This window comes from Temnothorax nylanderi, unplaced genomic scaffold (assembly GCF_030848795.1).
Source record: "Temnothorax nylanderi isolate EJ_2023f unplaced genomic scaffold, tnyl_v1.0 TNYL_tig0243_pilon, whole genome shotgun sequence".
Classification (NCBI taxonomy): domain Eukaryota; kingdom Metazoa; phylum Arthropoda; class Insecta; order Hymenoptera; family Formicidae; genus Temnothorax; species Temnothorax nylanderi.
The window spans coordinates 1-14,201 of record NW_027249305.1 but is presented as its reverse complement, the minus strand read 5'-3'; the positions used below and the strand labels follow the sequence as shown (position 1 = coordinate 14,201).

The 14,201-nt window shown below is 38.6% G+C and overlaps 1 pseudogene; it reads left to right on the top strand.

Moving 5' to 3' along the window:
* Positions 1-6,003: 6,003 nt before the first annotated feature.
* On the top strand, positions 6,004-14,069 carry LOC139779832 (uncharacterized; annotated as a pseudogene).
* The last annotated feature ends 132 nt before the right edge of the window (positions 14,070-14,201 follow it).

Here is a 14,201-nt window from a genome sequence, read left to right as displayed (position 1 = left end):
GCTCGAACTATAGCATCTGGGTCAAATACAGTTCATATCGATTTTTCAGATTCAGTTTCAGAATTGGACTCTGTAAATGACGAAATTGACGAATCGGTTATATTATCGGAAATGATGAATGACGAATCCAATATAGATGATACTATGATACTAGAAGATGATACTTCTTCTACACTGACAAATAATCAAAATTCACCTCCTGCATTACCTACAGTACCTACACAAAATAGAATCGATTTTCCTAATGTGGCAAAGGCTTGTGACAGAATGGGAATTTCTGATCGAGCAGCAGCAATAATTGTGAGTTTCACTTTACAAGATTTAAAAATTGTGTCTCCGAACAATTGTCTGGTGGTCGATCGAAGCAAAATTCGTAGAGCACGTAAAGTTGCTCGAACTAAAATTCAAAGTTTACAATCAACTCAACACCTGGAATTGCTCGGACTTTACTTTGATGGTCGAAAAGATCAAACTATTTCTCAAGTAAAAATTGGAGAAAAGTTTGCAAGAAAAACTGTATTGGAAAAACATATTGTGCTTCTTTCGGAACCAGGTTCAAAATACATTGGTCACTTGACAGCAACATCAAGCACAGCCCTTGCAATTAAAAGTTATTTATTTGAGTTTCTTGTAAAAAAAAGAATTCGATATCAGGAATTTAAATGTTATCGGCTGTGATGGAACTGTTGTGAATACGGGCTCCAATGGCGGAGTTATACGGTTACTGGAGTTGGAACTGAAAAGACCTTTACAATGGTTTATATGTATGTTACACTGTAACGAGTTACCATTACGCCATTTATTTTTAAAACTAGATGGGAGAACAGTTGGCCCAAAGGCGTTTTCAGAACCAATAGGAAAACAGCTTCAAATTTGTGAAACGCTTCCGGTGATTTCATTTGAACCAATTTTATCAGAGTTGCCGCTCATGGACTTTACTGATCTTAGCACAGACCAAAAATATTTGTATGAAATGACTGCCGCGATTTCCAGTAATAACTTATCTGCCGACCTAGCGAATAGAAACCCGGGAAAACTTAATCATTCCAGATGGTTAACATTAGCTAATCGAATTCTACGATTGTATGTCTCAAATGAGAAGCCCAGTAAAAAACTACGAACTTTGACACAGTTTGTTGTCAAAGTGTATGCTCCAGTTTGGTTTGAGATTAAAAACAAACCAACTTGCAGACACGGTACTTTGCATTTGTGGAGCATGATTTATAAATCAAGAATCTTCGATTCTGCAATTAGAAACATAATTGATCCTGTTATCCAGAGAAATGGTTACTTCGCACATCCAGAAAATATATTGCTTGCAATGATTACAGACGAGAGGCAACATATAAGAGAACTTGCTTTGAGACGTGTGTTGAAATTTAATTCAACTCCTGCTCTTAACGAAATTCGTATATTTAAAGTACCAGTAATCAACTTTAACGCTGAAGATTACACTGAATTGATTGACTGGCAAGTTCCGAACTTAACTGGTCCTCCGCTTCTAAAAAATCTTTCTTGCGAAAACTTGAAAGATATGATTAAAAACGTTTCGGAGATAGTCAATATACTGAGCTTTCCCTGTTACTCGCAAGCAGTTGAACGGTGCGTTAAACTCGTTACCAAAGCTTCGTCTTTTGTCTGTGGGGACGATGCTAGAGATGGTTTTATACAAACCAGGATTGCTAATAGAGCTACTCTTCCAAAATTTGAAACAAAGTCAGATTTTCAACGCAGCATGAATTAAAAACTAAAAAAAGTACAAAAATATTTTCGTAAAAGTACCAAAATAACCAAAGATTTTTTTAAAATATATAAAAAAATAATAATAAATAAAACAAAAAATACAAAAAACTAAAAATAAAAAAAAAATTTAAAACTCCAAAAAAAACTAAAAAAATGGATTTCGGTTTACAGCTACCTCCTCGCGGTGAAGTCTGGGTAATCAAAAAAATTTTGATTAGCTAAGAGTTGTAAAAAATATAAATGCCAGATACAAACTCGCAAGTGGATATTTTCCTACATGGGAAATTTTCAAAAAAAAGTTAGAGGCAGAAGATGAGCTCCGATCAAGTTGAAATTTTCCAGATATTAGTTTTAGACATATTCGCATCTTTTCCGCCTAGTAGCGTTATAAAATTCAAAAAAATTTTTTTTCGCTTCACCCTATAGTTAGTAAAATTTTCAAAAAAAAGTTGGAGGCAGAAGATGAGCTCCGATCAAGTTGAAATTTTCCAGATATTAGTTTTAGACATATTCGCATCTTTTCCGCCTAGTAGCGTTATAAAATTCAAAAAAATTTTTTTTTGCTCCACCCTAATGTACAGGGTGTAAAGCTATTTCGAGGTATAATACTATCACTTTGTTTTTTTTTTCGAGGGAACAACATATACACTACTATGCGTGTACTTGGCGCCTTTTTTACCTTTTTTTTTAAAAAAGGTAATTTTGTACGGATTGGTATAACTTGACTACTAATAACGTACATTTCATCAGAAAATATTGTTGTTTCAACAATTCCATGAACTCTTTTATAGTTTGCAATTCCAATGCAGATAACATTGATGGAGCTGTAGGATGTTGCAAAAGAATCAGTTCAATTTTATCGGATAATTAGATAAATCATTCAAGCATGTCAAAAGTGGAATTCCACCGCGTTTCAACACTTTGAATTAATGTTAGATGGGAATGTTCTCGCAACAAATCCGAAAGAATAACACTCTTTTTAAAGAAAGTTACAATAGATTTACCTTTTTTGCACAATGCACTGACAATTTTATCTTCAATTTTATTTTTTGAGGAAAGTTCCAGGTTCGAATCCTGGCTGAAGTAATACTTTTCGCAATAAATTCAATTATTTAAATGTGATACTTATATATAAGTATCAAAAATTACATCAATTTATATAGGCCAAATCCTTGGTTAAAAAGTATGTCTTGACGATAATCGAACCAAATCACGGTCGTATTGTCTTGACGATTATAATGACCAATATAGTCGATTAATATTTAATAAATTATTGCCAGTTAGGCCGATTCATACGTCTTAGTTTTATTATTTCGTACTGGCGAACTACAATTGCATTGAATTTTATCTTCTTCTATGATTTTAGCGAGAACAAAATTTAATGTATGCGCGTAACAACCTAAAGATTTTTTTTCTGCAACACCATCAATTATAGCTTTTTTGATGTTAGACGCATTATCAGAAACGACAACAACTATACTTTGTAATAAAATGCTCCATTTTTCAACTATTTCGAGCAGCCACTCTTTTAAATTATTGGATGTGTGCCTATTATTTAATTCGGTGACGTCTATTATAACAGTTTTTTTATTACAATTTATGTGATAGTGTTGTTGTGCCGGACTCTGATTCAGGGGATCGGCACAGAGTTCGTTCTGGATCCGCCGGGAGGAAGGGACAATCACTTGGCCAGTCACTTGTTCAAACGACACTTTAATAAACTCTTCAATTGATTACTACAAATGGCTTCTTTGATTCACTGCCCTGACTTGCGGGCGCTCGTTATAGAATAGGTTACGTCGGTCGTGCGCGATTAGTCTTACGTTCTAGACTGCCCGCCGTTCCTTGGAAGGGCGGGCTTTTATCGCCTCGGCATCGCTGACTTAGCAGTCAGCGATTTTGACTTCGCGATCAACGTCCTAGCGGGCTGGTGAAATCCCGAATGACCATATATGGTCATTGCCGCGACGCGTGCTGGCTTCCGCGTCATCGGTCCTCGTCGCTAGGGTCGGATTACCAGGTAATCCGGCCCTCGGTGTTGCCAGGTGCCATTCTTTATCGCGAATACGTTGTGCGCTCACAACAGTGTGCAGTTACTCCGAGGTAACTCTTTGTATTTAAGTCTGCCCAAATATACGTCGTCTACATTTGACAATCCCTCTTTTATTAAAGATAAATAAACATGTTTTTCTTCAATTAGCGAAGTTATTACTTTTCTACTTGGAACAATGTATAACGGACTCACACATTTCATAAAGGTCTGAAACCCTTCTTTCTCCACCGTAGATTGTAAGATTTCGATTCGTGGATAAGGTTTCCGATCTGTTGTATGTCGCGCCGTGCCTGTATAGGCTGAGAATGCTGAGATTGGTCGCTTGAGATACGTGTATGCGCCGTAGCGCTCTGCGCAGGAAGAAGCGTCCTGATTGGCGGATTGGGAACAAGAAGGGTAATCGGTCGGCGACGACCGGTAGTCGTTGCATAGTCGTTGTAAGACTCAGTCGGAATAAAGACGTTTCCACACCACACGAAATATTACCAATTGTCTCTCCCAGATAACTATCCTTATCATCCTGACATTATCCCCGTGAGGTCTGTCTAACAATACTCGCGGTCAGTGCCGTCGTAAAATCGCGGTACGTCGGAAAAGAAACATAACACTTTACAAGATAAAGACATATTGTCCTTTGCAATCATAAATATAAGTTTGTTTGTGATGTCCGAAACTTTAGATTCTCCATCTGAAAAGCAAATAAACAGTTATTTTTTAATATAAAGATATGAAAGTAATTAAAGAAATACTAATCAAATATCACAACTACATTTACGTTAAGGACTTTAGCAGAATTAATATCAAAACAACCAATTTAAAATGCAAAACACAATATAATTCAAGTAATATCTTCTTTTTATATAAGATATACTTGGTATAAAATGGAAAAATAATCACACGGGGGCGAAGCGGACGGTTGGCCTGGAGTTTAAGTGGAGAGAGAAAAGGGTTTTGAGAGGAGAGAAAGGCAGGGAAAATAAAGCAGTGTGGCGGAGCTGGTGGAGGAGGCTCGGAAGAGGTCGAGGAAGTGGAAGAGGAGTCGAGGATGATGTGGTTAAAGAGTGGTGACGAAAGGTAGTAAGGTGCTCTTGGAGGTTAGGATGAGGAGTAGGAAAAAGGAGGGGCAGGGACGGGAGAGGTGAGAGGCTGTGGAAGGGGAGCGATGGCACGGAGCAAGGTCTGGCCGGTCGGAGTGGTGACGCGTGGCACGTTGGTTGGTCCGGCGACGAAAAAGAGGCACGGCGGAAGTGGGCTCCGGATAGCGGTCCGAGCCGGCGCGGGGTGTCGACTGCTCCAAAAGAGTAGGTTGGCACTGTGACCGGAACAACGATTGAGATGATAAAAATCAATGTTATAGCCACTTACTACTTGGGCTGAATATACGGTCGCCACTATATTTTCCGGCATCAATACAGAAAGCCTGGTTGAAATTACGCCCCGATCCTTCCTTCCAGCAAGATGGCTGCCGTCTTCTACGCCGCGGACGTGTTCAAGGCCGTCAGCCACGCCCTGGTTATGCGAACGTACTCTACGGTGGATAGGATATGCGCGGGCTCTCGAATAAACGTTTCACTTTTTATTATAAACAATAACAAATTTATTATTCTTGGAATACAGTACTCGGTGTAATCGCGGACGTGTTCACTCGCGTCAAACTACGTAACCGACGATTAAGAGCTTTCTACGACTAGGCGTCGTCTCGTGAGTCACGCTCGGTGCTTCCCGTTATCGCGCAACCACGCTCGTACTCGAATTAATCACGCTAATCTCGCTAGCGGACAACGGGATAAGTTCAACGGGATCGGATGTTATTGCGGTAAACCAAAGGTGTTAGCGCGCCGAAGTCTCGCGAAGAACTGTCCGGGAGGAACGGGTCTCGTTCTCCCACTTTGGGGCACGCGCAGGCGTAGAGCCGCCGATTTAGGCGCGAACGGTGTTGTGCTACGGCGCGCGCTGACGCAATTGGTCGGTTGTGTCGCTGATTGGCGGAGAGCGACACGATCCCCTCGTCGTTGAACGAATAAGATCTCACTGAGCCGTTCTGCTGGCTCAGCTCTCCAAGGATGTGAGATACTGATTCCTGATTGGACGGCGGACAAGGGTTCTCGCTTCGACGCTCGCGATGCGGCAACCAATGCCAGCCGTCGCAATTCGCACGATGTGCAAGTTCGCGACAAGTCACTCGGAACGTTTCCGAGTGACCGAACATGGTCATTGCGACGTTCCCCGCTGTAGCCAGGTAAGTATCTATTTACTAGAATCATTTTATTAATTCTCCTTTTCTTTCAAGTACCCGGTCTTCGTGGGATCGTCTCGCCCAATCAATGGACTGGAAAGTGTCGTCGGTAAGTATCCGAACGGTAAGTATAATATATGTATCGCCAGAGAAAAACCTGAGAGAGGCCATCCCGGCCTTTTTCGTGGGGACGCATTTTCCGACGCGCCGCCTGAGAAAGTGCAACTCAACTACGTCGTTTCGCTCGGTAACTGCACATGGTTTGCGTCCGTGCTAATGGTTCGTGTCCGAACTAGCCAGCTGGAGGGGATACGCTGGCCGCGGCGGCCGCGCTCGGCCGGCCCGGCGCTCGGCACAGCTCGGCAAGCCTCGAGCGAGGAGAGAAGGACAGACATACGATCTGCTGTCTCCTTCTCTCTTGAGCTATGACGTAGCTGCTCTGGCACGCGCCGGCTATGCGATGTTGCCACGATGCCAGGCATTTCGGGTATCGCGTACGGTGTCTCGCCGAGTGCCAAGTTTCGAGTTGGCAAATCGACGATGCGCTACGTTACCTTTTAAATATATGTATAATGTATGTATGTATGTATGTATGTATATATATACATTTATATATAATTTATAAATAAAAAAATTGTAAATAAAATGAAATAAATATTTTGTTACGTCCAACCCCGGGATTAGTATAAGAAAATCTGGGAAAGCGAAGGAAAGGCTAACCAGAGGGGTCGGGGTAAGGAAGGACGCAACTAGACGCTTAAGAATACTGCTCGCAGGTACGCGCTCTGAGGCGCGTAGCGCGAGCCGAACGCACTTTTATGACTCAGGAAGGGTCAGGGTCCGCAGGGACCCTAGGACGCCTTCCGTGAGCGGTGCGATCGTCGGTCCTTTTTTAAATCAAGGAATTTAATCCCTTTAACTTAGAATCGGACCTCGTGCGATTTCGAGTGGGAGATGGGTGGTAATTGAGGTCTTAAATTAAAGAAAGAATGGAGATGTCTTTAACATAAGTAATTATATTTATTTGACATAAAAAAAATGTTATTTAGTATATAAAAAAAAAATATATAATTATAAACTAGGCGTTAGTGTAAAATGTGTATATGTATATAATGGAGAGTTGGTATGCGCATTCCTCGCGGGTATAACAAAAGTGCGGGGCGATCGGGCAGGACCTTTTGAGGGGAAATCTATTTGAAAGTGGACATCCTGCCCGCTATTATTACATCGAGATCGGGATTGAATAGCATAATGATTTGGTTAGGTGTGCGTGCGGTGTTTATGAGTACTTGAAACTAATTTAAGTCGACATTAAGAACTAAATATAAAGAAAAATTTGGGGAGTGAAAGCAGAGGGACAAGAATTTATGGATAAAAAAAAATGATTGTCAATCTAGGGTCACTATTTCGGGACCGACCATTTCCTCGTGGGTGTCAAGGGTCGAGGCGGTCGACGGAGTCGGGGATGGTCCTCGGGAAGAGGAGGGGGAGTGGGGAGGTTCGAGGAGGGTGGCGGGATCGGGGTTGACGGGGACCACGCGAAACGGGGCCACGCGACAAACAGGGCGAGAAGATGGGGGGAAAGGGCGAGAAGGCAGGACGACAGGGCGAGAAAGGGGGAAAACGGGGCGATTCTGCTGTGAAGAACAGGGTTCTTCTGTAAAAGCTGGGGGAGGGGGTGGAGTGGCGAGTCGCGGAGGACCTGCGTTGATCGATTCCTGAGGGATGTCAAGCTCCCTTCGCCCCCGCTTGTTCCGACGATTCCTTTCGTGTCTCGCGGCGTTTTTTGACCTCTTGTGGGTGGGACAGCCCGAATCCACTACAAGTTAGCGGATTGTTAAATATTAAAGTCCTTTAACTTTGGGGAAGTCACCTCGGGTTTCGGAGATTAAAGAAATCAAAAGAATACCTCGAATCCACTGACGAGTCAGCTAACTCGAAATAATAGAGAGAGATTATTCCGAGCCCACCGAAAAATCGGCTAACTCGGAACAACGAAGGGAGATTATTCCGAGTCCACCGAAAAATCGGCTAATTCAGAACAATAGAGATTATTCCGAATCCACCGATAAATCGGCTAATTCAGAACAATAGAGATTATTCCGAATCCACCGATAAATCGGCTAATTCAGAACAATAGAGACTATTCCGAATCCACCGATAAATCGGCTAATTCGGAACAACGAACAGAGATTATTCCGACTCCACCGAAAAATCGGCTAACTCGGAACAATAGAGATTACTCCGAATCCACCGATAAATCGGCTAATTCGGAACAAGAACAGAGATTATTCCGACTCCACCGAAAAATCGGCTAATTCGGAACAATAGAGATTCCTCCGAATCCACCGATAAATCGGCTAATTCGGAATAGTGAAAAGAATTGGACGGTTGGAAGGGTTAATGTTTAATGTTTAACCGAGGGACTTCCCGAACGCGTGAGTGTTCGAGTGAATACAAAAGGGGTAAGATAATGATAAAAGGGGCCCGATATCAGTATGTGAATAGGTATGTAGAGGACTTACTTCTTGGTGCTGATCAAACTAAAGTAGAACAGCTGAATCTCTTTGAGCCCCGTGGGTAACTAGCTGGATCTCTTTGGGCCCTGTGGATAGCCTCTCGTCGACACTCGGTGAGTTTAAGTCCACGCACAGAATTTAACTTAAAACTTGAGATCGGATTTGAATGTGATAGTGTTCGTAAACGGAAGAGAGGCGAAGTAAATTGAACTGGGCCGAAGAGGTGAACCGTCAGAAGAGAAGCTGAACTAAGAGAGCAAGTGCTGCGATGTCGAGATTTATATAGGAAAGTTCTAAGGATGGGAAGGGTGAATTGCGTGTGGGATGTGTCAGGTTTTCATTTTGGGAACTTCTGGTTGGAGGGATGTTTCTAATTTTTGTCTGAAGGATTTCTTATTGGGCGAGATGTTTCTCATCCAAGAGCTAGATTCTTAAGTCTTTGCCTATCCTAGAAGTTTAGAGACGGTTGTCGATTTTTCCGACTGTTCATTGGCGAGTCTTCTCGTAAGGCCCCCACTGCCTTATTGGGGGTGCAACCCATCGCTTCCTCCAGTGACTCACTTGTTTTTCGGTTAGGTTTCTCCTTTATTAGGGTTTCTTTTTTAGTGTTGACGGACGATGCACACCTCTCAATCTTAAATGCAAGCAAAAACTCCGCCACGTGTATTTACGGACACGTCTCAGGCTTTGTTTCCGCTTGCCGGAAACATCGTACGTGCATTTTGAAAGCTCGCTTGATGCAATAAAGATCTTCATCAACCCATTAAGGCCCATTTGGCGCGTCGAGTCGCCAGGTTTACATTCTTTCAGTTTTAGGCCTGACAAAGCCGATGAAAATCCTGTTACGTATGCCCCGTCCGTCACTAATTCGTCATTTGGAAGGTTGCGTTTAAGCGCCTAGGTAAACAGATACTTTACCCTTATAAAAAAAAAAGGAAAAGGAATGTGCAAGGATCAAGGCTCACTCGTCGATCGACAACCGTCCGTGCTTAGTTTACCTTATCCTAATCTTAACGGCTATCCTGAGCGCAGAGGAATTTAAGCGAAAAAGGGAAATCGTGGAGTTCGCAGGACGTAACACCCCCCGCCTTAGACAAATGTTGGGGGTGTGTAACGCAACATTTGCAGGCTAATTGATTGAGAAACGATTTTCGTTTTTTGCAAGCTTCTTTATCCCCCCTCTTTTTTTGTTTTCTTTTTGTCTTTACGCCATTGCATAGATATGCGCGCTTTGGAAGGAAATGTTTACTTACATGTGCATACTAGATCGGTAGATTAAATAAATTTGTCTTTTCCTTTTATTTTATCAAGTAGTTAAGAATAGTAATTCTGTTTCATATGCACATGTAAACAAATAACAAGGGTACATTTATTTTTAACGCAATCAATTTTCTAATTTCTTAACGCTATTTGTAGTGCATGTGTTTTCTGTTAGCGTGAGGCTGCCCCTCCCTTCCTTTATGTGGGGCAATAATAGTCTTTGCCGAAAATGGGAACTAGTTAAATGAATTGTCTACGTGACTGTCGTCCGTCCCGAGGCGTCCCTTTTTTTGTGACAGTTTTTCAACCATCCCATGCGGCAGCCCCCAAAACTACCTGTGTTTTTTGTGTGCCTTGCTGGCTCGCTGACAATTTTTAATATATTTGTGACATATCACAGGCTTAACACTTGCCATTTAATTATAGCTGGATCGCTATGATCTCGTCTGGTTGGGCATGGTATCCTTATGGATTAGATCGCCAAGGACGACGAGGGGCTAGCTGAATTTCGTCCAGCAGCCGCCTTGCATAGCAATGGTGGCAGGTTAATAAAATGGATGAAATTCCCGAACGGAATGACTCATCGGGGTACCGTTGGTAGTCGGCACATATTTTTGTTTAATTTGATTCGCGAGTTTTCCTTCTTTCGCATCAGTTAGTTCAAGGAAGGGGATGTGCCGGAGCCTCGTGCTTATTTGACAGTCAGGTGGCTATTATTTTTATACTACTTGTATTTATGTTTTATTAGTGTGCCCCTTTTTCTCTTTGTTATTATTATTATTATTATTATTATTTATTTAGAAGAGAAGAAAAGCATCCCCACGCCATATATATATATATATATACATATTTTTTTTCCTTTTTTTTTTACTACAATTATATACCTACGCAATTATATTTATTCAGAATCTTAAAAAGAAGGAGGCATAGGTAATAAAAGATTAATTCGTATGTGTCGAAATTAGGAGCGAAACTCGTTTATCGTGTAGGATACAATTATGAATACATAAGGTTATTATAAGCATAAAGTATAAATCAAATTTTGTTACAAAAGTTTAGGATGATGTAAAACTTATGGAAGTGAGCGTCAAACATGTGGTAGAAGAAAGGAAAGTTGTTGCGATTTATGGAGTTGAAAGTATGATTAAGCTAACAAAGGTTGAGGGTTTAGCACGACATTTGCAATGGCAATTTTTCCTTTTTGCCGGTCAAATTTAATTGATGCCGGGGTTTAGATATCGAAAGGTTCGCATCCGTTTACATCCCTTGGTTTTTTTTAGAAAGAGGAAAGAAATAGGCGACCTCCAAAACCCCTTCCTTAATTCTTTCGTCTTTCTTTTACAATAGATATATGTATATATATATATATATATATATATACATATTTTTTTTTTGTTTTTTTTTTAATTATCGACGCATGTAATTATACTCATCTAGAATTTAAGAAATAAAGCCTAATTTATATAGACTAGAACAACACAAGGGCGCGCGCTACGCGCGCGCCATTTATTCTATTCTATTTCGTTCATTTATAATATATCACTTAAAAGTTTGGAAGTATTATAATTATTTAACACATAAAAATATAAAGTCCATACTTTATTTATGATAATTAGCGTAACACTTGCGACAGAATTTAATTTTATCTTATAAGGTACATCAAACTATATATATCTATATATTTTTTAAATACGTCCTTTTCAAAGAAGTAACAGGAGGGAAAGTTAAACCTGGGGAAAAAGTAAAATTTCTAAACCTTCTATACCATTCAATTGATTCGAAATTGAATAATCGAGTTGGAGAAGACAAACGCAATTATAAATATAAAGAATAATTTTAAAATATGTCTAACTTATATACATATTGAACAAAAATTTTAGACAATAATTGCCAATAAAAAGTTGTTTTATTGTAAGTAAAATTATAACACAATATTAATAAGAAAAGGAATGAGAACAAGAAGAGAATTAATTGTAAATATTTTAGATATTTTTATTTACATTTAACATTATTTACATTAAAACATTAAACATTAAATATTAAACATTATTATATTGTAAATATTTTAGATATTTTCATTTACATTTAACATTATTTACATTAAAACATTAAACCTTAAACATTAAACATTAAACATTAAATACTATATTAAATTTTTAACAATTTTTTAAAAAAACGTTTTTTTCCAAGTAATTTTCTTATTCTGAATCTGAAAATTAAAAATATATATAAATTTTGAAAGATTTCTTAATGTATGAAAATGTAATATTATTATTTTAATATTATAATTATTATTTTTATTGTTATTTTTGATATTTTTGTTGTTATATTTGTTGTTATTACCAGAAGACACACAGAGTGCTCAGTTTTCGTGAATTACAACTTCAATATATATTATATGTCACATTACATTTATATATCGTAATTAGATGCTGCACACTCATACATACGTATATTAATGAAAATTTATAAACAGTATGTCAACTTTTCAGTTTATAAGTTAAAAATTAATTTATTTAAAATGCACACCTTTAAAATACATAATACCAACAAAATGAGAGTGTAACTTATAGCTTATCCGCATTAAAAATATATTACGAGATATATTTAAGCTATAAAATATATTAATTGTGAAAAATATGTTATTCTTCATATTTTGAATTACAAAACAATTACATATGTACGACGAAGTATACACAGGTAAAAGAGAGCATTAATATAGACGGTATTACAAGATATTTTGTAGTATTCCACATTGTTTCTGCTCTCTCCCCATCATCCTTATCTGACTCTTCTCCCAATTGATTTTTATTTAATAATTTAAATTAAAGCAAATTTTAACGAAAAAATATAAGTCAAAGATGATTTTAATCTAACAATATAAGTAAGTTAAAGTTAATTTCAATTTAAGTTATTATTTATAACATTAGTTAATAAAGAAGACACTGAATACAAGCCTGACATTTATGGCGACACAATTACAATTATACGTACTATTGGAAATACCTCGTCATATAAGATTAAAAAATGGGAAGGAAAAATTGTTTCTACAAAACAAGAGGAATTGGACAGTATCATAATGACGATGAATATACAGATTGATAATCCAATATCTGTTTTAAATCAGGATGTTTCAAGAACATTTTTAGTTACTTCTAAACCCGATGAAAAGTATAATTTATTTATGAAAGCTACTCTCTTGGATACCATTGAAAATAATTATAAAGAGGATTTCTATATAGTCGAAGAAGAATACAATAAATTAAGGATATACTCATTGACTTATAAAAGTCAACTTTCCGTCGACTTTTCGTTAATTATGCTCTTTAACAAGTGAAGAAGCCTGCGAGATAATGTCGGACATGGCAAAAGTGCCAAAAATTGCAAAAGAGCGTTTACTTTACATGAATACACATTCTACCCCAATCCAAATTACAGGTCTTATGAGGGAAGGTGTACACGCGCTAAATATCTTCATGTTTCTATAAAACATAATAAAAATAATGCAATAATACTAATTTGATTAATGAACTGAAAGATGAAATTGATTTGCATGATGCCAGTTGTATTGATGTTTTCCGTAACGAAGCCGCGGAGTTGGAAAAGAAAATAGCGCAGGAAAGTGGCTTGGGAAAGGCTTTAACTAAAAACGTGCAGCAGCTTCAGAAGACCGTTGATTAAAGACCAAAGACTTAAAGACCAAATTAAGGAGTTGACACGGGAGAAGGAAAATCATCGGCACCAGTGTCAGCATGTTACTCAAAAGTTACGGGAAATTCGCCATACAGTGCGCAAAGAGGGAATTTGATATACAAGAAACAGTGGTAAAGAAAGCGGTTTCCAACGCCACTGAAAAATGTCCCAGGCTAAACACTACCAGATTGACAAACCAAATCAAAATTTTACTAACTGAGTTAGGAGATAAAATTCGCGAGATAGAAAACCAGTTTGACTGTTTGGATAATTATGGCGACAACTGAAAGAAAAGGAAGAAAAATATGAAGTAAACATTAACTTTGCAGTTCAATTGAAACAAGATTGCGAAAAACATATCGAACGAGTCAAGCATCGACAGAATATGTTCCTCCTCCTAAGGGACTTGTATAGTGTCTGTGTGCAGAAAGCTTTTACCAATGTGCTTTCTTAAAGACAATATAAGAGTACTGTGGTGATCGATCATACAAATAAACTGCTTGACTTACATGTGAGTGTACAGTATGATAAAGAGTCGAGCAACGACTGAAAGCTGAATGGGTGAAATCATCTGTGATCGCGTGATAAAATATCCATCTTTAAGGTCTCCTGGAGCTGAAAAATGGAAGAAAAAATTGTTTCTACAAAACAAGATGAATTGGACAGTATCATAACGACGATGAATATACAGATTGAT